Here is a 26,555-nt window from a genome sequence, read left to right on the forward strand (position 1 = left end):
GTCGAATATATCACTGGCTTGCTATCAAATATGGTGACACTAATTATGGTGTACAGCACATATGCACCTCTTCATGCATGACATATGCACAAACGTTGACAGAGGTGTGGCTGGAAGCACATACACAGGGCCAATATTGACACGTTGCTGTGAAAACTTCATACATTTACTGTTGTAACAGGATTTGTTGCAACATATGTTCTATGAGGGATATGACGTCAGTAACTATCACGACTTTCACCATCTACAGACTGCAGTCCTCACACTATCTTCTGCATTCCACAGATAGATGCTCCATAGCTAACACATGAAACCAAAGGCACAACACTGCCCAGTCTGCGGATGACCTGCAGATGGGGATTCCTCAAACACAGAACTGACATGACAGGTATTGAGACATGTATGACAGCCATATCCACAAAAACACTGTTAAACCAACATTACTCCACATTCAGTATAGCAGCACTTACAGTCTGTAGTCAGGTCAGGCACACCCCCCTCCTGTTTGTTGCTCTCTTTCCACAGTGTATGTTAGAGGTAAATCCCCAATCCATCTGAGATGCTGTCTGCCAAATGACAGATCTAGTTCCTGCTCACAGTGAATTCAAAGGGCCAACGCCACCATGATGTTCCTTGTTGAAGTGTGTTTCCATGCAACTGGCTATGGGAATGTTACCACAGCTGTTTCACATGCAATCAGCTAGGGAAGGGCTGCAACTCATGCAGAGGCCATCAGCTGATCTTGAGCATCACTTAAAATACACATGCTGCTGCCTAAGAAAAGCAGGTGTAGGTCTCCACATCCACCAGTGAGGGGGTGGGAGAGGCAGACAGAGGCAAAGCCATGTCAAGGAGGGGTGGGAGAGTAAAACTGAAGCATGTTTGTATCACACACCTTTCAGCACAGGCTATCAGACCCCTGACAACTTTGTAGTGCTATCACAGTTCGATGCAGTTATTGGATGCGCCAAGTGGGTTACCTGTTGTGGAGCACTCAGAACATATATGTGATGGTGAGTGACATCTGCAACAGGGATACGGTAGCTATATGGTAGGTGACAAACATATGCCTGTCCACATGAACAGGTGCCACCGTAAACACAGCCATACTCTCACATGGCACACACACAATGACACACTTGGCAGGGCCAGGAGTACAACTCATCAGTAGTGGGATTGCCACAACACATCACTGTGTAGGTATCACATGCACCACACGGGTCATATGAAGGTTGTATGGGCAAAGGGTATGAGGAGGTGTCTAATAGACAGCATGCTTCAGTATGCCCATGGGGGTTGTAGTGAGTGTGGATGTGAACATACGCACCATACAACACACACACAAACACAAAGGGTGCCAGTACTGACATGCATGGGTGCATGTCTGCAAGGGTGTGTGGTTATTGACTGTGCCAGCAGGCTATACAAGGGTAGGCGATTGGTATACCTTGGCATAAGGCCACATGACAATGGTCTGCATTGTGGCTCAGGGCTGTAGTTTCTGCATTTGCCCACACAGGTGGGTATTGTATCCCACATCCAGTCACCTAGGTGACTACTGTGTGTGGCCAATGCTGTGCATCGCTTGCCATGTCTGTGTTCCTTAGTTTGTGACATGGATGGTGTCTGGGATATGCACACCTCCCACATGCATGTACAGTGACATGTGGAACTGTACCTTGAGTGTCTGGCCCATGTTGTGAACATAGATTATCAGATGTTCATCATGTTTCACTGTTGCAGTCATTACAATTGGGTTATCCTGCTGACAGGCTACCCGCAGTCGGCCTGAATTCCAAAGTCAAGGTCCAGCGTTGGTTGCTGTCACCTCCTCCCTGATGTCAGTGTGCCAGGGGTATAAAAGATTCAGCCGACGCCATTTTTTTCATTCTTTCTTGCCGCGCGGTGCCCGAAGTAAAAGCAGTTCGCAAGTGCTGGTCGGCCGACTCCTGAGATTTTCAAGTTTGAATTTCAGATCCAAAGTCTTCATTAAAAGCTAAGTACCCCATTGGGGAAACTTTTCTTGCTGCAGACCGATGTCAGAAAAAGTTAATAATTGTATTTCTTGTGGGAAGCAAATACCGCATAAGGATTTTCATTCTTACTGCATTCCTTGCCTAGGCCCTGACCATGACATTGCTAGTTGTCAGTTTTGTGCTAGATTTAATCAACTCACTATTAAGTGTCGGTACGATTTTGTATTTCATTACTTTGGCAGAAGATTTAATTATATAATGCCGTCGGAACAGCTGACTACCGGAGTTTACAAAAAACGCAAAGAAAAAGAAAAGGACAGGCATCCAAGGTCTAAAACCGATGCAGCGGCTTCTTCTAGGCCAGTCGCCGGTTCTCAGTGAGGCGCTTTCGCAGCCCCTGACGACTGCTACTTTAGAGCCACAGGGCAATACCGACTCCCACATGGAGTCAACCAGGCCTACAGAAACTCAAGGTATTGGATCTTCGGAAACCATTCCCTCAGATGGGTCTGGAGCTGCTGAGCAGGCATCGGCTTCTGAGGGCATTTTCAGGCCTACACAATTATATGTTAAAACGACTTTAGCTTCACAGGCAAAGACTAAAGCAGCTTTAAAGACAAAGAAACAAGTACAACAGCCCCATGGACAGGCCTCCATGCCTAAAAAACAGATGCTCAAAATGGCCGAAGACCTGATTACTTTGATCAGGGGTTCTCATCCCCCTCCTGACAAGAGGCTTAGGCAAGAGATAGAATATGAATCTTCAGATCAGGTTTCCATTTCATCTGATTCTTCTTCTGATCAGGAATACTCTCTTCCTCCTTATGAGGATTCTGATGCTGAAGAATCTATCCCCTCAGCTTCTCCTCCTGAGGATTATTCTTTTGGGGAAACACTGCATACCATGAGGGAGCATTTCCACTGGGAAAGCCAATATTATTCAGAATCTAAGAAAAGGCTCAGAGACTTTCTTTTACTGCCTCAGCACAGGCCCCTTGCTATTCCACCTGTGCTAGACATTGTAGATGATGTATTTTCAGAGTCCAGTCTGACTCCTGACTCCTTACCTCCAGCTCCTGTTAAGCCAGACAGATACTACAGGGTTTCAGACTCCCACAAATTTCTTTTTAAAAACCCTGATGCTGACCCAGAAACTATCTCTCAGGGTCCCAGGGGGGGTCAAGGCTTCCACTACAAAAAACCCTACCCCCTCTGACAGATTCCAGGACACTGGACAGATGGGGAAAAAAGATTTATACTTCTGCTACCTTGGCTATAAGGGCTTTAAATTGTCAGTTTCATATGCTTAAATATCAGCCATACATTATGTCACTGCTTAAACAGAAAATGTTGACAAATTCTGAATGTGCAGAAAATAAAGAAATGCAGGATTTATTGCATGCAGCTGAACAAGTTGGAAAGCTTACTTTACAATGTGGTTTTGATTCTTTGGAGGCCTCCTGCAGAGCTGCTGTTACGGGTTCTGTCATTAGGAGGCATGCTTGGTTAAAGGAACAGAATCTGACTGATCATGTTAAAGCAAAATTATTAGATGCTCCATTACAGCATGATACCTTGTTTGGTGTTAAAGCAGAAGAGGTGTTGAAGAAAATGGAGGACAAAGCCAAATCTATGCAAACAGTCAAGGAATTCTTACAGGTACAGCCTCCAAGATTTAGCAGACACTGGCCTACAAAGAACTGGTCCTTTCCAGTGTCAGACAGGCCACAAAGAGGCAGATACAGACGCCCTAGAGGCAGATCCCAGTCCCAAGGCTCATACAGGTCTGAACAATGGGGTGCTTCTACCTCCAAAAGCAGAGAAGACAAGTCACAGCCATACAGAAAGCAATCCCAATGACTTCCCCCTGCCAGCGCCAAGCACTTATCTTCTGACAGCTCCAGTAGGGGGAAAACTAGCACTTTTTTTCTCAAAACTGGCACCTAATCACCCAGGACAAATGGGTCTTGAACATAGTGTCACAAGGTTACAGGTTCCACTTTCACACCCTGCCAAGGGCAAACGGTATGCCAGACCTGCCAAAAAATCAATGGGCAGAGGCACAAAAGCAAGTTTCATCCCTCATGGACATGAGGGCCATTCAGCAAGTACCACAGCAAGAGCAGGGACAAGGATTTTACTCAAGACTTTTCTTGGTGCCCAGAAAAGACAAAGCCTGGAGGCCGATACTGGACCTATCTATTCTAAACACATACCTGGATATTCCAAAATTCAAAATGTTGACTCTGCAGCAGCTTCTGCCCATGCTGGGCAAGAAGGCTTGGCTTGTAACTTTAGACCTAAAAGAGGCATACCTGCATGTCCCAATCAGACAATCATGCAGAAGATACCTCAGATTCATAGCTGGCTCAATGCACTACCAATTCTCTGCACTACCCTTTGGCTTATCTACTGCGCCCACGGTCTTCAAAAAATGCCTGGCACCAGTAATTGCATTTTGCAGACAAAGAGGAATACAAATATATCCTTACTTGGACGACTGCCTTATTCAAGCAGAGAACAAGGACATACTGCTACAGCATCTGGCGTTTTTAAAAAGATTATTAACATGCCTAGGGTACACAGTAAACGAAAATAAATCAAAACTTGTACCCTCCAAAGAGATAATAATCCTGGGTGCAAGCTTAAATACAACTGCCCAGGTGGCTTATCTCACGCCAGACAAGCAAAGGCAATTGACTACTTATTTCAAAATGTTGGCAACAAACACCCAGTTAACTGCAAGAAAAATTCTGCAGGCTTTGGGCTTCATGGCAACCTGCATTCTGCTAATTCCATATGCAAGACTGCATATCAGGAAACTACAATGGTATCTAAAAAGTGTTTGGACTCAACATTGCCACAGCCTGGCTGCAACAGGAGTTTTGATGGTGGGCAAAGACCTGTCACCACAGCAAGAAGCCATTCACCATACCCCCAGCCAGGCAGACATTGACAACAGATGCTTCAGATTATGCCTGGGGGGCCCACATGACAGGAAGATGTATTCAGGGCTCATGGTCCACAATCCAAATGCATCTACATATCAATCAAAAAGAGATGCTAGCTGTTCAAAATGCCCTGCCAGCCTTCAAGGATCTACTTCATCCAGGACAACTACTGATAAAGACGGACAATACTACAGTCATGTGGTACATAAACAAGCAGGGAGGCACACATTCCTACCCCCTTTGCAGACTAGCCATGACCTTGTGGGACACAGCATTGACTTACCAAGTACATCTGCAAGCACAATTCCTGCCAGGAAAGATAAATACTCTGGCAGACGAACTAAGCAGAAACCTCATGGATCCCCACGAGTGGAAATTGGATCCACAAGTCTTTCAACATGATAACAAGGAATTGGGGATGCCCTGACATAGATCTATTTGCCTCCCCTCACAACTGCCAACTGCAGAGATTCTGCACAAGGACTTATCACAAGCAAGCATGGAAAGTGGATGTTCTATCTTTCAGCTGGAAAAACTTAACAGTATATGCCTTTCCCCCACTGCCTCTCCTCCCCAAGGTACTCCTAAAGGTCAGACAAGAGAAGCCAAAAATGATACTGATTGCTCCATACTGGCCCCGCCAGCACTGGTACCCAATCCTAAGGAACTTGACTCAACGCCCAGCATGGACATTACCTCAAATTCCTCACTTACTGACCCGACAAAACAATCAGATCCTGCACAGCCAACTCAGGACTTTAAATCTGGCAGCATGGCGGACAATGTAGCTTTTCAAAACACACCTCTCTCTAAAGCGGTGATGGATGTTATCTTGGAGGCCAGGAGGCCCAGTACCAGAAAATCTTATGCAGAAAAATGGAAGAGATTCTGTGCTTGGAACCAGGCACAAGGAATTTACATGATTGTTCCAAATATCCCTCAGATTTTGCAATACATAACCAAGATGCTGGACAAAGGCCTATCCTTTTCATCAATTAAGATTCATGCCTCTGCCATTTCAGCTCATTTCAGCTGGACTCTGCCCTTCTGAGCTGGGAATTTCTGGTTAAAGGCTTATAATGCCTGCATATTTGAACTGTTTCTTACTGAAATTGGTACACCTTGTTTGCTGTAGCATAGACTAGATCCACGCCCGCTGAATCTAGCTTTGTTTGTATGTTTGTTGTTTGTTTGCTTGTTATTTCCCTGAAATGCTAATTCCACCTAAAACGCAGCTTTTCAGCGCTTCTGTGGATCTCTAGTGATATCTGCATTGCTTACTGTACTTATTTCCTTGTTTCACTTGAAAGAAAGTTACTATTTGTCGTTTTTGCATTTAAGTTACCTGTAACACATTGCATTTAAGTTACCTGGCACTTGCTCACTAAAGCAATTATACAAGTCAGCACTAAAAAATTAAAAGCACTACACCCTCACAAACTCCCCTTGATTACCTTGTTCCCCATTGGCCCTTTTTTTTCAATTATAAAGGAATTCCCAATACTATTCTAGCATGTCCAACGGTCAGTTGTCAATCTCCTCTCCGGTCCAGCTGGTGAATCTGGGAATCTTGAGGCAATGTTACAACTGCCTCATGTACACAGACAACCCTCTCCTCCTCCAAACAAATTCCAACACATGTGAGAGATGCAAAACTGCAGGCTAAGCTCTCTCAACTCAGTACTGGCGTAACCAGTCAGGAGAAGAAGGAAACCACACTCACTACAATTCCAGTCTCACATAGACCTACCACGACAGCAAACCAAACACATAAACACACAAAAACATACTCGGAGGCTCTAAATAAAAATCTGCCTAAGCAGCAGAGACCTCCAAAGCAGACACCCAAGCAACCGCTACCCCAAATCAAAACACGTGCAACACATAGCTCACAAAGCCAGTGTGCCGAACAGTCACAGCCCTTAAGGCTAAACAACACACCTGATACACTTGTAATAGGTGACTCTATCATCAGGCACACTGACGTCCCGCTCGCCAGGCTGAACAAGGAGAAGGTCACGGTGAGCTGCCTGTCGGGCGCTAGGATCCGCCACGTAACACAAGCACTCAGGTCACTCCAAGGCAAATACAAATATGACTCATTCATTGTCCATGCTGGTGTGAATGACCTGAGACGTACCTCCCTGGACTACATGAAAAGAGACATAGAGGAGCTCTGTGAGCATGTAGCCCAGGCCGGTATGACCCTGACCTTGAGTAGCATCTTACCCTCACCAAGAATGATGCCACAATATGAAGACAAGATGATCAATTTCAACAATTGGCTTAAGTATTGGTGTCATTCAAAGGGGATCCAATGCCTGTCATCCCGGGATGACATGCTCGACAAGCCATGGTGCTTCACTAGGGACGGCTTGTACCTGTCACCCCTGAGCTTTCGGATATTGGCAAAGGCTCTTGCTACCCCCATAGTGCCTTTTTTAGGCAAGGCTCAAAGGACAAACCCACCTCCATAGGTATCACAAGGGATAAGAAGCTAAGAGTAATGCTACTCAATGCCAGAAGTCTAAACCTCAAGATGCATGCACTCGAAACTCTCCTTAGCATGGAGAACATCGATATCTGTGCAATAACAGAAACCTGGTTTAAGGCACCCGAGAGCACCCCAGCACTACGAGGTTATACCTCATACCATGCGTTTCGGCCCCAAAACTTGGACCGAACCACAAAAGGAGGGGGAGTATCAATATTCGTCAAAGATACCCACACCTCCAGGTTGGTGGCACAGCACGAAGCATCAGAGACTATCCATGTGCAACTAACAGTGGGTAAAACTGCCTTCCAGTTTATAGCCTGCTACAGACCACCCTCCCAAACCCAGGAACCCCACTCGGCCTTCCTGAGAACACTGGAAAATATGAAGGTCTCTCCAAACACCATTATATTGGGCGACTTCAACTACCCAAACATAGACTGGGAGCATTACTCTAGTTCCAACACCCTAGCCCAAAGGTTCCTAGAATTTATAAACTCAAATGCTATGGAACAACTTGTTACCACTCCCACAAGAGGGGAAAACATACTGGACCTGATCATCACCAACATGGGGACTCTATGCTCCAGACCAGAAGTGTATCCCTGACTGGTAAGATTAGACCATAAACTAATCTCACTGGATATTCACATCCCGACCCCACCCCCTGCCCAGAAAACCACAGTGAAAAACTTCTCTAAAGCAAATTTCACACTCCTCAAAACCGAGGTGGAATCCTTCAAAGCCCCCGGGCCTGTGGAAAATACGGCCCAGACCACAGAATCCTTTATAAATGCATTCTATGAACACCTTCAGGAATGCATGGATCATGCAATCCCAAATAAAACCAAGACCCAATCCTCCAAAGGCAGACGTCCTGTCTGGTGGACCCCAGCCATAAACAAACTATACAATAGAAGGAGGAAGCTACTACATGATAGACCAAATCCCAAAAAGGGAAGGCATCTCTGATCAGTATTAGCAAAAAACTTCGGGCACTCATAAAATCGTCTAAGGCCAGCTTCGAGAGAAAAATTGCACAGGACACTAAGGATAATCACAAGGCTTTCTTTAGTTATGTTCGGAACCTGGGTGGGAATTCCCAGATATGCTAAGAATTAGTCGAAAATGACAAAAAATACACCGAACCCACAGACATTGCCAACATCCTAGCTGACAGGTTCAGCCCAAACTCCCCCCCCTCCCCACCAAAAGGGCAAATATCTATCCCAGCAGAGTGCTGCCCCCCTGACATCTCAGATGCTCAGGTAAGAGCTGCCCTCTCCAAAGCAAAAAACACAGCATCAATGGGACCAGACGGTGTCCCGGGCTGCATGCTACATGAACTCCAAGAAGAGCTAAACCCAAACCTAAAACTACTGTTCAATCTCAGCCTTACTACAGGATATGTACCCAAAGAGTGGCGTACAGCAACAGTGGTCCCTCTCCACAAAGGTGGTGCCTCAACGGATCCTGGAAACTATCGCCCCATAAGCCTGACTAGCTTGGCCTGCAAAGCTATGGAAAGGATCATCATGGACCTCATAAATAAAGATATTGGGGACCTACAGACACTGGATCCTACCCAGTTCGGCTTTGTTAAGGGCAGATCCTGCCTCTTAAACCTGGTTGATTTCTTTGAAACAGTCACCAAGGCCATTGACGAGGGGAAGGTGGTCCACACAGCCTACCTGGACCTCGCAAAAGCCTTCGATACAATACCCCACTCGGGCATTATAGATTAGCTCACCAGCTTAAATATAAACCCCTATGTCACTAGATGGGTTGCAAACTGGCTCAAGGACAGAACCTACATGGATAGAATTGCTGGAGCCATGTCAGACTCCAAACCAGTTACAAGTGGCGTCCCACAAGGCTCAGTCCTGGGACTTCTCTTGTTCGGTATATATTTCTCGGAGGTACAGGCCAACATGGAAGGACTGTGGCTGACCAAGTTCGCAGATGACTGCAAACTGGGCGCCATAATATTCTCCAGCCGACACAAGCATCCTCCAAAAGGGCCTCATAGAAACAGACAACTGGTGCCAGAGCCATGGCCTCAAGCTAAATGCCAAAAAGTGTATCGTCATCCCCTTTGGCAAAAACAAAGTGCCCACAAATTACCACATAGGTGGTAATCCAATAAGTACAGAAGAAGTAATTAGGGACCTGGGGACCCAAGTTGACAGCAATCTCTCATTTGACAACCATGTGGCCAAAGTGGTTAGAAAAACATTTTATATAGCCCACCTAATCATGAAGGGATTCACATCTAGATCAGGGGAGGTCATCGTGCCTCTTTACTCATCCCTCATCAGGCCCATAATTGAGTACAATGCCCCTTTTGGGATGTACCTTACCAGACACCTGCAGCAACTGGAAAGACTCCAAAAGTACCTCACCAAGAGGATCAAAGGGCTCAAACAGATGCCATATGCTGCCCGGTTAAAGAAACTCCAGCTCTACTCAGTGGCATACCGCCTGCTCAGAGGTGATCTGTGCCTGACGTATAAAGCCATATCCAACCCGGAATTAATGGACATGCTGCACCTCAGAAAATCCAAATCACATCGAGCTACGCGCTCGAGAGACTTGAACCTCAGCACTGAAATAAATAGGACATGCTGGAGGGACAGATTCATAACCCAGAGGCTCCCTTCATTCTGGAATAAAATCCCAGTCCAGGTTAGGCAGAGTCCCTCACTGACTCTCTTCAAGAGGAATCTTGATGAGTGGATGGGAGATCATAGGTTTACCCCGGGTATCACTTCTGTGTCACTGTTAGACAGAGGCACAGTATACTAACCTCGAAAAAGGGCATAGCAAAATTAATTTAAAATGGGTGGCGAAAGCCAAACACACTCTGGCTAGGCTTATAAATGCCATAGGGCAGATAGCCTAGTATGAACCTTTGAACCTTTGAACAATACAGAGCCACCTATTTTTTCTCATCCTTTATTAAGGCAGTACCTCAGAGGAGCCAAAAACTTACGGCCTCCAAGGAGATCACCAATACCTGCATGGGACCTCAATTATGTCTTGGAAAAACTCACTCTGCCTCCTTTTGAGCCAGACGCTACAGCTGATATAAAATTTTTATCATGGAAGACAGCTCTGCTCCTAGCAATAATCTCTGCAAGATGCATCTCAGAGCTACAGGCACTCATGGCTGTGGAACCTTTTATCATTTTCCATCCAGATAGGGTTTCTCTAAGGACAAACCCCACATTTATGCCTAAGGTAGTGTCCAGTGTGGCCCTCAACCAAACTATTCATTTGCCTACCTTTTAACCAAACCCACAGAATAAGGGTGAGAAACTTCTGCATTCTTTGGACATACACAGACAGCTGTGCTTCTACTTGGACAGAACCAAAGCTTTCAGAAAGACTGAGAAATTACTGGTAGCATATTCTGCAGGATCATAAGGAAAGGCTATCTCAAAGCAGACTATTTCAAAGTGGATAGGTCACTGCATTTGTTTATACTGTTCTCAACATGGCAAATCAGTGCCTAATGGCATTAGGCCACATTCAACCAGAGCAGCAGCCACTTCAGCAGCCTTCCTCAGAGGAGTGCCAACCAAAGTCATTTTAGAGGCTGCAACCTGGAGTTCAGTGCACACTTTTACAAAGCACTACCACTTACCACTCTACTTCAAATCCAGGGTAGGCTTTGCCACTGCAGTACTGCAGGGCCTCATAGCCCCTCTTAATTCTATTTAGTCCCAGCCTCCCATCCTTAGCTTTGGGATTCAACCCAATTGTAATGACTGCAACAGTGAAACACGATGAACATAGTACAGTTGTGTACCTACCATAAATGTAGATGTTCAAGTGTATTCACTGTTGCAGTCCAGGTTACCCACCCACCATCCCCCTTATCTTTGCTGTCTATTCTATACAACCTATGTGGTGTATTTGCTTGTAGATGAAGGAAACCTGTTACTTGGTGCATGCATGCTTTATTGACATATTTTTAGCCTACCCTTTTGGGGGCACCTGACATGTGGGGCAAGAACAACTGAAGAAAATGGCGTCGGTTGCATCTTTTATACCCCTGGCCCACTGACGTCAGGGAGGAGGTGACAGCAACCGATGCCGGACCTAGACTTTGGAATTCAGGCTGACTCTGGGTGGCCTGCCAGCAGGATAACCCAATTGTAATGACTGCAACAGTGAATACACTCGAACATCTACATTTATGGTAGGTACACAACTGTACTATGTGCCAGTCTTGCCCACCTGTGGCGGGAAGTGGTAATGGGCACCAGGTTTACCCTGCACCTACATTGATAGCATGCTATCAGCATTCCCTGGTGTCAGTGGCATCTGTCCATACAGGGCATGTTGTCAGGCATGGTATGTCCATTGTGGGTCACATGTGATGGCACCACAGGTTGTGCAGGTATCCACTGGGGAAAATGGGGGAGGTGCACTGTCTGCATGTATGTACATATTGGACAGATGGACAGGGTGACAAGCCCTCTGTAGCCCACTGCTATCACTCCATAGTTACTATCAGTGGCCAGTATGCAGTGTACTACCCTCATATTGGCTCTTGTCTAGGCATATGTGTGTATGTGACATGGGTTGAGAGTGTGCCATGGGTAATACTGGGGTTGCTAACTGTGATTGCCTGGCCTTGATGTCACATGTATGGGTATGGCTTTGCACCCCAGCCTTTCAGCTATTTCACATCTGTTATCCCTGTACAGTGGACATTGTGATATATAGTAGAGCCCCCATATAAGAAATATGCAAAACCCACTCCACATTGGCCACAGGTGTCAAACACTCACACCCACCTCTACACAGGATACGAGTTACAAACATACACACACTTGTCATGTCTGGAAGTAGAACCCCTACCTAATGAGTTTATTACACTACACAGTTATAGTATGTACCACGGACATTACTGGAGTACTCCTTCCCCAAAGGTGTACTTCACAATGAATGACATCAGCAGAATTGCCAAAGTAGGGCATTTGAAATGTACTGCGAGTGACTAGCCTAAAATGCATTGCTCCCTACAGAGACAGTGACACACATACAAAACATCCACAACCAACATATGTGGGTATAGAACCCCTAACAGAGGTCTATATCACACTACAGCATGGAGCTGTTATAGAATGGACCATGGGGATTACTAGAGGACTCCTTCCCCAAAGGTGTATTTCACAATGAATGACATCAGCAGGATTGCCAAAGCAGGCCATTTGAAATGTACTGTGTGTGACTAGCCTAAAATGCATTGCTCTCTACACAGACAGTGACACACACGAAACATCCAGAACTGCCATGGGTGGGGATGGAACCCTACCACTGTTCTAAATCACACTACAGCAGTATGCAGTTACAGGATGCGCTACAGAAATTATTGGGCTACTAACTTCCCAGAGGTGTATTTCTAAGTGGGTGACATCAGCAGCCTTGCCAAAGTTGGTATATGAATTTTAAGGAATGTGAGTACCCTAAAAAGCATTGCTGTCTACACAGACAGGGTCCAACGGACACACACTTGCCATGTCTGGGATTAGAACACCTACCTCACTATTTTATTACACAACAGCAGTATGCAGTTACAGGACATGCTACAGAGATCACTGGGTTACAGCCTTCCCAGAGGTGTATTTCTAGGTGGGTGACATCAGCAGCCTTGCCAAAGCTGAGTATATGAATTGTAAGGTGTGTGAGTACCCTAGAAAGCATTACTCTCTGCACAGTCAGAGACAGACATGCACACAAACACACAGTTGGCAAGTCTGGAGTTAGAACTCCTACCTAACTACTTTATCACACTATAGCAGTACGCAGTTACAGGACATGCTATGGAGATTACGGGGCTACAACCTTCCCAGAGGTGTATTTCTAGGTGGGTGACATCAGCAGCCTTGCCAAAGCTGAATATATGAATTGTAAGGAGTGTGAGTAGCCTAAAAAGCATTGGCTCTCTACACAGTCAGAGAGCAACAGACACGCACTCAAACACACACAGTTAGCAAGTCTGGGGTTAGAACTCCTACCTAACTAGTTTATCACACTACAGCAGTACGCAGTTATGGGACATGCCACAGAGATTACTGAACTGCAACTCTCCCAAAGGTGTATTTCACATTGGATGACCTCAGTGGGCTTGTCATTCTAGGGCTATGGGGAGGGTGGTGTGTGTATGGGCCATAACCCATTCATCTAGGAGTTGACACACCACATGCGGTCACATAAGGGGTCATATGTCACAGGAACGTGTATACAGCTACTAGATGACTACTTCCTTGTACAGTCATGTTGCACAGCTGGCAAGTGCACCACATAGTCTGTAATGCGGACAGGTACTAGTGGCTAGTATCTGCAGTGAGTGACATCTGCACCTCATGTGTTTAGGGCCCTTTGGCTGTGTGCTGGGTGGGACAGGCCTGGATGGCTCCTTGTCATGGTTACCTTCTTCCACACATCTATGTCCATCTACCTTTGGCTTATTATAGTGTGTTGTCCTTACATATATGTCTGTATTTCTATCCCCTGTATGTGCACGGCATGAGTGGTGCATACTGACAAGTGTCTGTACTAACAACTGCAACTGCCAGATATGTCTGGTCCAATGGTGTTTGCAGACATGGCCTTCATGTATTTAAGTGTGTGAGCATACCCAGTATGGCCGTCTGTATTGCATGTGTGGATCAAGTCCAGGTAGTTTGTACTGCAGTGCTGACCTTTGTGTTGTACACCGACAGGTAGCATGCTGTGTCTGCAGTGTATCCATCGATCATTTGGTATTAACTGTTGCTACATTTCTGCATAGCTGGGGGGGGGGCGACGACACCTGACTATTTCTAAATTTCTACACAGGATTGGGGGACACACCTGACTTTTCCTCTATGTCTACATAGGATGGGGGAGCACAACTGACACTTGCACACATTTGCTAGGACTGTACTGGTATGTCAGGTACTCCATTTCAGTCTGTAGGCTTACCTATCATGCTAGCTACAGGCATACCAGTGTACTACAGTTCTTAGCTTTTAATTACCTACATATTAGTTTCTGATTTCCTAGCCTTCACAACTGACATCCCACTGCCTAGCCTGCTGCAGTCTGTCTGTGTAGGCCTGGGGGGGAGGTTGCCCATAGCCCTCATTCAGAAGCCATAGTACAGCATTTGTTTGTGTTTGTCTACACCTGTCTTGCTGGCTGTGACTGTTGTTGGGTATGTGACCCCCCCCCTCCTGACTGGCATGTGTGAGTCACTTACCTTGTGGGTGTCCCAGTATTGAGGGTGGTGCTGCAGGGCTGCCTATGTCGGATGCACATAGTACACTCCCTACACATGGTTAGGCACAGGTAGTGTAATGTTTGGCATCCCTTTTACTGTATGTGAGAGTTAGAGAGCGGTGTTGTTCCCTGAGTCCCTCCCATGTCAGTGTATGTGCTATGCATTGCCTCTTTGCAAAGGCCAGGGCATACTGGGCATGCCTCCTTCTGCCTACAGGGGCAGGCTCAGGTTGTTTCTCCTCCAAGTCACTCTGCGTCTGTGCAGGCCTAGGCAATGGTGGGGGGCTGTGTGGCCCTGCCTCATGCTGTTCCTGCTGCAGTTGTTTCTGCAGGATCATACTGTGTAGCATGGCACATACAAGGACAATATGAGTACATGTAGTTGGTGAGTACGGCAAGGCTCCACCAGATGTGTCCAGTCACTGGAACCATGACTTGAGCATCCCAAACACATGGTCTATTATGATTCTTGTTTGTGCGTGTGCCTCATTATGGAGTTCTTGTTCAGGTTTGTGTGCATTTATGATGGGTGTCATCAGCCATGGCTCCAGTGCGTATCCAGCATCCCCCACTAGGTGACCGTGTGGGATGTCCCCATTGGCAAATCTCTGGTGCAGCTGCATCAGATGCCAGATGTGGGAATCGTGATAGCTTCTAGGGCAGCCAGCACACAAGTCCATTATTATGCCCTGGGCATCGCACATGACCTAGCAGTTGATGGAGGGGTAGCCCTTGTGGTTGATGTAGACCCTACCTCGCTCACCAGGAGGTGTTTTGTTGCGTATGTGCGTGCAGTCTATTGCACCCACTATCTCAGGGTATTCTGCTATTTGGTAGAAGAGACGCATATTACTGGCCAACGCCACATTGGTGCTCACCGACATGTGCTGACATGGCATCCAGGAACTGGTGGAGTACCCTGGATGCGGGTGCCTGTGAAATCCCCATCATATCCCCAGTTGGCCTTTGGAAGGTACCTGTAGCTAGTATTCTTAGGCCTACACGTACCTTGGTATCCACTGGGATGGGTTCCCCTCTGTTAGTTCTGTGTGTGAGGCGTGGCTGGCACAGCTTAATAATTTGCTGTAGGAGGTCCCTGTCCACCCTATAGCGCTCAACTTTCTCCAGCTCATGCAGCCCTTGGTAGGTCTCCCTGGGTCTGTACACTCTTCTCAGTCTCCTCACTGTGGGTTGCTCGGCAGCATTCACATCCTCACCACCCTCAGCCTCTTCCGCAAGTTGTATGATAGCTATTGCAGCCCATAACATTTTGCTGTTGTGAGTGTTAAAAGTTTCCCGCTTGTTTACACCGGTGGTGTAGAGTGTGGGAAAAACCAGAGGGGTAGGTGTTTGCATAGTTTATAGTAGTGTTCTGGGCTGGTTTGCTGCCTGTGTAATTGGAGGGTTCTGATACATTTCACCTGGCAGCTAAGCTAATACTCCTTGATTACCTTCCTACTGCTGTTTTCCCTTCCCATTGCCCTACTGTTTAAGCCCGGTGGCACGTCGCACAAACAGAGTACTTAAATGTGCATACTGCTGCTATTTCCTGGTTTAACTTCTTTTTTCTTCCTGTAAAACCCGGTGCACGGCGCGCGCACACCCACGTACACTCTGTAAAGTGTGCTAGGCAGGTTTAGACACACTCTTTAGCTTAGCTGTGCTAAGCTATGAGCAAACCCAAGCTAAAGGGCTTCAATCCACTTACAGTATGCCTGACACCCCCACCCATGATGTCACCTACCTCCTAGGCTTGCACCCAGCTATTCATACTCTTACACTGTTGGGACCTGACTCACATGCTGGGGAAAACTGGGATTCACTATCCTTCCCCTCATTTGCATAGGATTGCCTGCTAATGCATAGTTACATGTGTCACACTGAGCCTCCCCCCTTAGCAACCACTACTCACTGGCCAGGTTGTCTTCTGCAAGCCATTGACTTGCATGGTAGAATACTGATTTTAGTCAGAATGGTTATTTTAGGTTTATTTTCCTGTCCCCCCCCCCCCCGATCCCATTTGCTGCCCTATGCTTAAACAGCCGAGATCTGCAAAAAAAAAAATAAAAGTTGATTTTTTTTATTTTTTGTATTGTTTGCAATGCCAATGGCCTTATATTTGGCCATTGGCATGCTTCCTCAGTGATATGCAGCCTTTATTTGGAGCTGTCATAGCTCCGTTTTGGATTTTGCAGAAATGTACTCTGTTACTAACTGAGTACATTTCTGCAGATAGCACTAGTCTTGCATGGACTGCTGCAAGCTTTCTGGATTGCAAAATAACCTCATTTGCATGGATTTTACCTGCAAATGGGGTGATTTGCATACTAGGGCTTAGTCCGTGCAAGATTAGTGCATGAGCTCTCGTGCATGCCCTTGCAGGCTGTTCCTGGATCTCACAGCTGACATATTGCCTGCGTGAGCTCCTGCACCAGTCTTGCACCCCATGCAAGCTTTTGAGAATCCAGGGGATTGTTTGTGTTCCCAGAGAAATTACTGCAAGTTCAAGTCAAGTTTTACCACCATTGACGTGCTGTGATCATGGGGTTATAAAGGTTAATTTGTTGCTAGATAATTTTCAAAACTGAAGTCTAAGCCAATGCACAGAAGGTTAATTACAGATTATATGGAAGCAAAACAGTCACTATGTAACACTAACTGGAGTGAGGTGTTCAGTGAAAAAAACTGCAGATGGAAAGTGGAAAGTTTTGAAAGAGAAATTGTTTGAGTGCAAAAAATCAAAAAAAAGTTTAACATCAAGATCTAGGCTTACAATATCTGGGGATACATTTCCATAAGAACAAGATATCTGATTAAGGTGAGAGACAAAAAATATAAGAAATGGAAGAGAGGTCGAACTGCAACTTTGAAAATCGAAATAAACAAGCTGGACAAACAGATTAAGCACAGTGTGAGACAATATCAAGAAAAATTTGAAGAAAATTTATATGAAGATATTGATCATAATAGGAAACCTTTTATAGATACATAAGATGTGGAAGGAGTAAAGACGCACACATTGATAAATTGTGTGCAGATTCTTAAATTTATTCTCAGACACAACAGATTATATATGTATTTACAAAATATTATGTAAAACAGTTTGGCTCCACAAAAGGGGTAGTAAGTTGTCCTAGTGATATCCAGGTAACCTCAGATACTGGAATCAAATTAGATTTTATTGAAAAAGAACTGCATAAACTGGATCCAAGCAAAGCACAGGGAGGAGAAGAAATTAGTAACAATGACCTGAGAACACTTCAGCAAGAACTTACAGTACCATTATATTAATAATTCACTAGGTCATAAATATTGGGAGATTCCTCAAGATTGGAGACATGTGCTTATTAACCCTGTATTTAAGGGAAAGGGGAGTAGGACAAACCCAGATTCATATATACCCTTAAGTCTAAATCAGACTAAGTCAGAAACGGATAGGTTTGGACTTGGAACCATATATCAGCATGCATATGTTGAAAACAGATCTATTACTACCTGGAACATGATGTTTTATAACAATTTAATAACAGCTATGAATGAAAAATTGTGCTGTGATGTAATTTATGTAGATTTAACCTCAGCATTTAACAGGGTCATACACAAAACACAAATCAATAAGTAAGTACAACTAGGTATTGATGTACTCTTGATAAGATAGATAGCTGCATGGCTTACAAATAGGACATGGCAAGTATCATATACCAACTGGACAGGTGAAATCCTTGGTTACAGTCAGGGTATCCCACAGGGCTCTGTCCTAGGCCCTTACTTTTTTAGATTGTATTTTTCAGACTTAACATTTTCATCTGAGGTGTTCTACAGTCTATATGCTGATGACCTGAAATTGGGTAAACTGATTACATGTGTTACAGATAAGGCATATCTGCAAAATAACTTGACTAAATTGACCATTTGGGCACAGGAGAATAATATGCTGATAAATACATCAAAAACTAAGTGCATGCGATTTGGGAGACATAAATTGAAAGGTGAATATTTAATACAGCACACAGTGATTGAAACTGTAGACTCATTAAAGGACCTGGGTATATGGGTAGATTCACCTATGAGTTTTTATAATTATATCAACCAATTGGTTAATAATAGTTATAGAACTATAGGTTGTATAAAAAGATAGGAAATCAAACATAACAAAGTTGTTGTTTGTTAGTTACATTAGACCCAAACTTGAGTATGGAATAAAAATATGGAAACCCTATAAGAAAACAAGCATGAGTAAACTGGAAAAAGTACAGCAGAAATATACCAAGGGCATCCATGGATGTGAAAATTTAAGTTATTATGAAAGACTAAAATATCTCAACTTGTAGAATGTCTCTTACAGATATCTAAGAAGATATCTTAATTCAGGTATATAGGGCATTTAGTGTCAACTACCTCTGGGAAAGTTTGGGGTTAACAATAAGTACTAGAGAATCATCAAACAAACTATGTAGGAGATTCTGTAGGAATGAGAAGTGTACTAATTGGTTCTCTGACAGAGTAGCTGATGCTTGGAACAGACTGCCAAATTACATTAAAGCCAGTACTAGTTTAGATGTTTTTAAGAACAGCCTGGACACATGGGAACACGTGTTTTGGTATATTGGCAAGCTAGAAGGGCATAATGCCCGTGCTTTAAATATTTGTATGTATGTATAGATAGCATTACCCTCTTCAGGAGTTCATGTCCAAGAAATGGGCAGATGTCTGATTCTGTGCTGCCATGGCATCATCCAAGGCTGCTGAGAGCCTTCTGTTAAAGAAAAAACACGATGATAAAAGAGGGTGGACACACTGGGAGACTGAGGATGTTGCTTTGAACAACTCTGGCTTCCCTTGATCCAATAAATCTTGGCAGAGTGAAGTATCTTTGTCACCCCCTACCTCAGAGTCAGGTTTTAGCTGTGGCCTTTGGTGTGGCCACAGAGTAGGCCACCATGTTGATGGCTTCTTGCATATGTTCTTACCAGAACTATGACTCTGACACACTTCCAAAGAAGGAAGAGAGTGTTCTGCTTCAGAGAGTTGTGTCATTTTACAAAGGAATGTCAGAATCCCTTGAATTCTTGGTTTATGAAGATATTCCCAAAAAGTACCTTATGTCTCAGTTCATCACCTGAGACTCAGGACCTCAAAGGTAGCTCTTGCTAATTTTACTGAAACATGCATCACTGAAAACTAAGCCAGTGCACATCAACTTACTTGACCTAGGACAGGAAGTGCCTTAGCCCACACCACTTCCAGACTTCCACTGACCCTTTGTTAGAAATGGCTTAGTTTGTGCTGCCTCTTCGAAAGCAGATAAGACCAGATTTAAGATTCATGGCTATCTGGTGCTCTTTTTAAAAAGAAGTGGAACATCCTCTTAAAACTTTGTATTTCCATGGTCCAGAGGCAGATGAACTGGTGTAGGTAGGAAAAATTCCTTCTGTGGAGGCTTATGATTCCGACATTGACTCCTTTTTCTTTTCTTCACTACCAGAGGACTTTTGATATGGAGACACCTTTCAAGTTTTCCATTGGAATAGTAACATGTGCAGCAAGGCGCAGCTCTTCTACAGACCATACATGGGTCTCTGTCAACTAAAAGTTCTAGCAGCCCCTCCAGTGCTAGGTGTCGTGAAAGATGTCTTTCTGAATGCATCTATGGAACCTGATTCCTTTACTTTTGCTCCAAGGAAATCTGAATGGTTTTATAGGGTCAAGTTGATCTGCAAAAAATATTGGCTGATCCAACTGTGGTGTCACTAGATTCCAACAAGAGAAGTTCTTCGGCCACATCAAGAAACCACATTCCCAATGCAAAGGAGAACTGCATGCTCAACAAATTTGGGAAGAAGGTGTACACCTCCACTAACCTTTCATTCACAGCCTTAAATTGCCAATGTCATATGCTTTCCTACCAGCAATACCTGGTTGGAAAAGATAAGGGCCAAGACAGAGGACATACAGGATAAGGATCTGAAGCAGGAGTTGCTTGACTTTTTTGACCTCTCTTTTCAGGTTGTGAAGAACTCCAAAATGTGTAGGTATGATGCAGTGGATGCACCATGGAAGGCTGCAACTGTTTATTTTTCTTTTTTGTTTTTCTTTTTGTTACATGTGGAGATGTCTGGTGAAAATGCTGCCCCTTCTACACCAGGTAAAGACAGAGATCCTAAATGTCTCCCTGGACAGGGAGCATCTTTTCTGAAGAAGTCTTTAAAAAGCTGGAGTAAAATGGTGTGACCATACAGTCTGTAAAACTCATGTCTTTAAATTTAGCAGGAACTACCTTATAAAGGGTTGACCCTTATACCCCAGACAGAAGAGCAGTAGATCTAACAAGGGTAAAAGGGCAAATACTGAAAAGAATGAGAAGATAACACAAGGAGAAGCCCAGAGTGGTCCTGCAGGTGTTTATGGGAAAATGTTTCAAACTTCATTTTCAAAAATCCCAAAAAGCAGATGCATTCCAGCAGTTTCAAAGGAACAGCTGCACATTATATTTGCAGTTGTCCTAGAGGTGGTACAGTCAGATACCACAGGAAAAGTCAAAACAGAATCGGAGGGCTGAATGTTTTAGCGAAAGTTCTTTCTGGATGCAAGGAAAGAGGTCACTTAAAGATCCTTCTTGGATTTGTCCTACCTGAGCAAGTTTCTAAAAGTTCCAAAAAGTTTAAAATGCTAACTCTCCAAAGCCTGTTACCACTCATCCCAACTCAGGCTCTGATGGCAATTTGGACCTTAAAGATGCTTATCTGCACATCACTTTCACTTTATATCCCTGCTCTTTCACTTGTCTAATACTCAGAGTCTTCATAAAGTGGCAACCTCCATTAATTGCCTACTGCAGGACAAAAGACATTCAGATTTATTGCTGTCTAGATGACTGCATCTTTCTAATAGTGTCTCAGCATGAAATTATCAAAGCTTTGGATTTCACATAGAATTCATTCAGAGACATGCGTCTCACAATCAACAAAACAAAATCCAATGTGCACCCTCAAACTAGTGCTTCTGGGTACCCACCTTTAAACCTCTCTTAACAAGCTCTTCCTTCAAGACAAGGTTAAGCACCTGATACTCTTCCTCCAAAGAGTTATTCAGCGAAAATAAATTGTAGCCAAAACATTCTTCAGACAGCTGGGTTACATGAGATCTTTATTCCTATGGAGGCACTAGTCACCTGCACATGAAGAAACTGTGGCACTGGAGAAACAGATGCTCCCAAAGATACCCCATCATTAGAAACCAGCATCCCCTTGTATTAGAAAGGAGAGCTCTTGGTAGATACAGCAAACATTCCCTGTCCCCTGAAATAGGGTTGCCCTCCCAAGTACCACTGGCTGTCATCACAGACTCCTCACATCTAGCATGTAGGGGGCTCATATGAGAGCCCTACAAATTCAGGGACCTGGGAGGTAAGAATGAGAAAATAACACATAAATGTAAAAGAAAATGATTGGTCCTATGCTTGCACTCAGAACCATTAATTATACCCTGAAAGAGGGATGTCCTTCAGACAATGCACACAACACCACAGATCCCCTGCTAAAGAAGTCTTCAAAAAACAAACAAGGAGGATCTCACTTTTACCAATTCTGCAGGCACAGAATATACCTGAGACATCAGTTATGACTCTGGTGGTGATCTACATCCCCTTTCTACACAATGTTTCAACAGACAGAGTGGGCAGATCTGTAGCAGATCCCCGTGCATGGATGATAAACAGAGATGTCTTTCTGGATCTGACCAGGTTGAGGGGTGTTTCACAAGGAGACCTGTTTATTTCTCATTTCAACATGTAACAGGCTGTTTTGCTGTAGGTTTGTGACCCCAGGAACCTGGAAAATAGATGCCTTCTCCACGGACTGGACAGATTTATTATTTTACACATTCCCTCCAGTAACCTTAATTCTTTATCACAAGTGGATATTTACACATATGTCAAAATGTTTACTGTAACACAGTGCTATATCTGTATGTCTAAGGCCCATTAACCTTCAGCTTTCTGTCTCTTGTTACCTACCTTAATTTGACAAATGCAGCCATGAGGCAATGCACACACACACTCAAACACACACACACATACGCAAACACACACACGCAAACACACACACGCAAACACACACACACACACACACACACACACACACACACACACACACACACACACACATGCATACGCACGTACACCACACACATGCATATGCACGTACACCACACACACACACACACACACACACACACACACACACACACACACACACACACACACACACACACACACACACACACACACACACAGACACACACACACACACACACACACACACACACACACACACACACACACACACACACACACACAAACTATTAATAAGACTTTTTTTTTTTTAAACACCGGAGAATTACCAAAAATAAATGAGCACATTATCAAATTGGTACAGTTACAAGTGGTTTAGAAACAGCAGTTAAAACTCACCATTATTTGGTACTCTACAAACCTCTCTCGTAGAAAAATTATATATTTTGCTACTGATGGGATTGCTGGCTTTGCAAGTAATAAACATCCCTTCATTAGTCACTGGCAGACTGACATGGAGGTTGGCTCCACTGTAAAATGAGGGATTGTTATTAGGGACTGTCCATGAATAGGAGACATTAGAACCATCTTCTGCGATGCAGTTGAGTGTAAGGTTGCATCTGCCATTTAAAGTGATGTCACTGTCGAGACTTATCTTCACTTTAGTTATTTTTTCTGAATGAAAAGATTAGAAAGAAAAACAATAAACTAAAAACATGTTCTTGAAATTATACATTTATATACTTGTTATAGTGCCTTTAAACAATAGAACTAATAAATAATACGAACATAATCAAAACTTGCCCTTGATCACTTGAGCAAATCTTTTCTTGTTTCATCATTAATCCATTAGTATACATCTGATAGTGTACTACACACCTATCAGAGATTAGATGCTGCACTTGATAAAAAATTAACTTTGGAACTCTTCAAATTTCATAAAATGTATTTACTTCAGGATCAACCTTTAACTAATCTGTAATTCCTATAGTCTTCACCCAAGTATTTAAAATACCATAGCTACATTCAGCTACAAGCATAATAATGTAATCATTCCAGCAGTATTTTATCTGATTCCCCCACCAAAAATGGAGAAAAAAGGGACAAAGAAAAACAAGAAAAAGCTACTCAGAGAGAAAATCAATGTTTAACAAACTCAAAAACACATTAAGGCTAGAGATGAGTGTATAACGTACAGAATGCACTGTTCATAAGAATGATGTCATGCTATGTCACAGCTAAAGCAAAGATATACAGTGTAGAAAATATGTATTGTTAACCACTTTTAGAATATATACTCAAATACTCCCCTCCAGAAAGTGTTTCTGGAACAATTTTTTTTTCTCATGGTATTAATGAAAACAATTATGATTAATTCAATTTATAATGACAAACATACATACATACAAAAAAAGTATCCGGTCCGGCGGTGTAGAGGGATAAAGTCCTGACTACGGCCCAGCCAACCTGGGTTCGATTAGCAGCTCAGGTGACTGAAGGAACAGCAGGGAAAGGATAGGCAAGGTTGTCCTGGGTGGGAAGATGCTTGTTGATAAAGTTCTTAAGGGGAGGGGGTGGTCCAAAGGGGGAAGTGGCTCATGGATGAAATCTGCATGGGGACGGGGAAGGGGGTGGGTAGAGCATAAACAAACAAACAAAAATACCCCTGCAGATGGAAACACAGATGAACCAAGCCTCCAGGACACCCTTAGGATCCATGACCAGCCCCAGGCAGTTCCAGAGTAAGTCCAGGAGGGTAGGGGGACAGCTGGTAGACCTGGTGTTACTTGGGGTACTGGCAGCTGGGCTGGTACAGATGAGGTTCGAGAGGATCAAAAAAAATATTTAAAAAAAATACATAAAAAGGAAAAGAAAATTCTATTTATATAATCAGAACTGCAAATAGACATGATTATGGGAATATTTTATCAAGCATATACAGTTGCTGTGGGATACCAAAGGAAGTTATACTTGGGGTAGCTGCACATCAGATTTAAAAAAAGGACTCTGGATTTTCTCAAGCCACATAGGCTAATGAGGAATTCCAAAACATGAATCAAGTTTGCAGCACTGTCAGGCACAGAAATTTTACATTGGTTTTAGAAACTGTTGTAAAATCTCTGACTAATAACATGACCCATTCAAAAGACTAGACCTTCAAGGCATAGGTAGTGCTTCACCAGTGTGCTGGTACTACAGACATAGCTGGTGCTTCACCTGTGTGCTGGTACTGCAGAAATAGGTGGTGTTTGACCTGTGCACTGATACTACAGATATAGGTGGTGCTTTACCTGTGTGCTGTTACTACAGACATAGGTGGTGCTTCACCTGTGTGCTGGTACTACGGACATAGGTGGTGTTTGACCTGTGCACTGATACTACAGATATAGCTGGTGCTTCACCAGTGTGCTGGTACTACAGACATAGGTGGTGCTTCACCTGTGTGCTGGTACTACGGACATAGGTGGTGCTTCAACTGTATGCTGGTACTACAGACGTAGGTGGTGCTTCACCTGTATGCTGGTACTACAGACATAGGTGGTGCTTCACCTGTGTGCTGGTACTACAGACATAGATGGTGCTTCACCTGTATGCTGGTACTACAGACATATGTGGTGCTTCACCTGTGTGCTGGTACTACAGACATATGTGGTGCTTCACCTGTGTGCTGGTACTACAGACATAGGTGGTGCTTCACCTGTATGCTAGCACTACAGACATAGGTGGTGCTTCACCTGTATGCTGGTACTACAGACATATGTGGTGCTTCACCTGTGTGCTGGTACTACAGACTTTATATAGTGTGAAGCCAGTCACCTGCAGTACCTGTGCTGGTACACAGGCAGAGCTGTACTGCAGACTGCAGGTAAGTTGAAGGCAGACAACATCTACAAACATGCACATTTGTTATATTCCACAAGTCATCCCTCTGCACAGATGGAACAGTTCAGATCAGCTATATAGATGGAATTCAGGTCTCTGTCCATCAGCAGAGTGGCCCCATACCATGCCTTCTCTGTATCATACCTGTCAACCTTTTTGCTTTCAAAATCATAGCAGTGGAACATCAAAAATAATATCAAAGGTTCAAAACTATAGCACCGAATATTTGCTTATACATAAATTTGCATGCTTGGATTATGGGATATAATATACAAGCTTGCCCCTTTGGGAGGGCATAACCTACTAAATTTAGACCTTTATGGATACTGAGCATTTAATTCTAAAATATAAATGGTTCTAGGACCTAGTATTCAAGAACAGCATTCAACACAAATATTTAATGCCAGGCTTCAATGTTCACAGGAGAAAAAAGGAGTTATGTATACTCATGTCCAAAGAGCAGACTGATTTTTAGTAGAGTTAAACTCATAAAATATTTATTCCGAAATATAATTATTATGTAGAGCAGTAGTGGAATGTACTATTGTCCTCAAGTCAGAGGACCACCTGACTTTTTCCTTTTTTTTCATATACATTTAATGAACAGTAACAGCTATTACTCTGAAGGAAGAAGAAAAAGTATTTGTTAAAAAGTATTTGATGAAAAGTATTTGATGTAAAGTATCTGTTCTGACAAAGATGTTCAACAGACTATATATCCACCCATCCACAATCCCCTTCACCCATTTTTACACATGGGGTTGAGGTGTCCCTTTAACACTGACAATCGTCTAGAGCCACCAGGTTGCTAGCCCTGCCACAGCTATTCTTCTGTGCCACACACTTGCATGCACACTCACATCTATGGCCAATTTACAGTATGAAATCCACCTGCTGCCTGTCTT

At 43.8% G+C, this 26,555-nt stretch overlaps 1 long non-coding RNA gene across 1 annotated transcript in view; it reads right to left on the minus strand.

The window, feature by feature from the left end:
* The window catches only part of LOC122791811, a 268,292-nt gene extending 244,848 nt beyond the window's left edge, over positions 1-23,444 (minus strand). Inside the window, exon 1 of the long non-coding RNA XR_006363200.1 lies at positions 23,167-23,444. This is a non-coding gene — a long non-coding RNA (uncharacterized LOC122791811). The remainder of the gene's footprint in view (positions 1-23,166) is intronic.
* Positions 23,445-26,555: the final 3,111 nt, after the last annotated feature.

The sequence above is a fragment of the Protopterus annectens genome, chromosome 17.part0 (assembly GCF_019279795.1).
Source record: "Protopterus annectens isolate FY-2018-M chromosome 17.part0, PAN1.0, whole genome shotgun sequence".
Classification (NCBI taxonomy): domain Eukaryota; kingdom Metazoa; phylum Chordata; order Ceratodontiformes; family Protopteridae; genus Protopterus; species Protopterus annectens.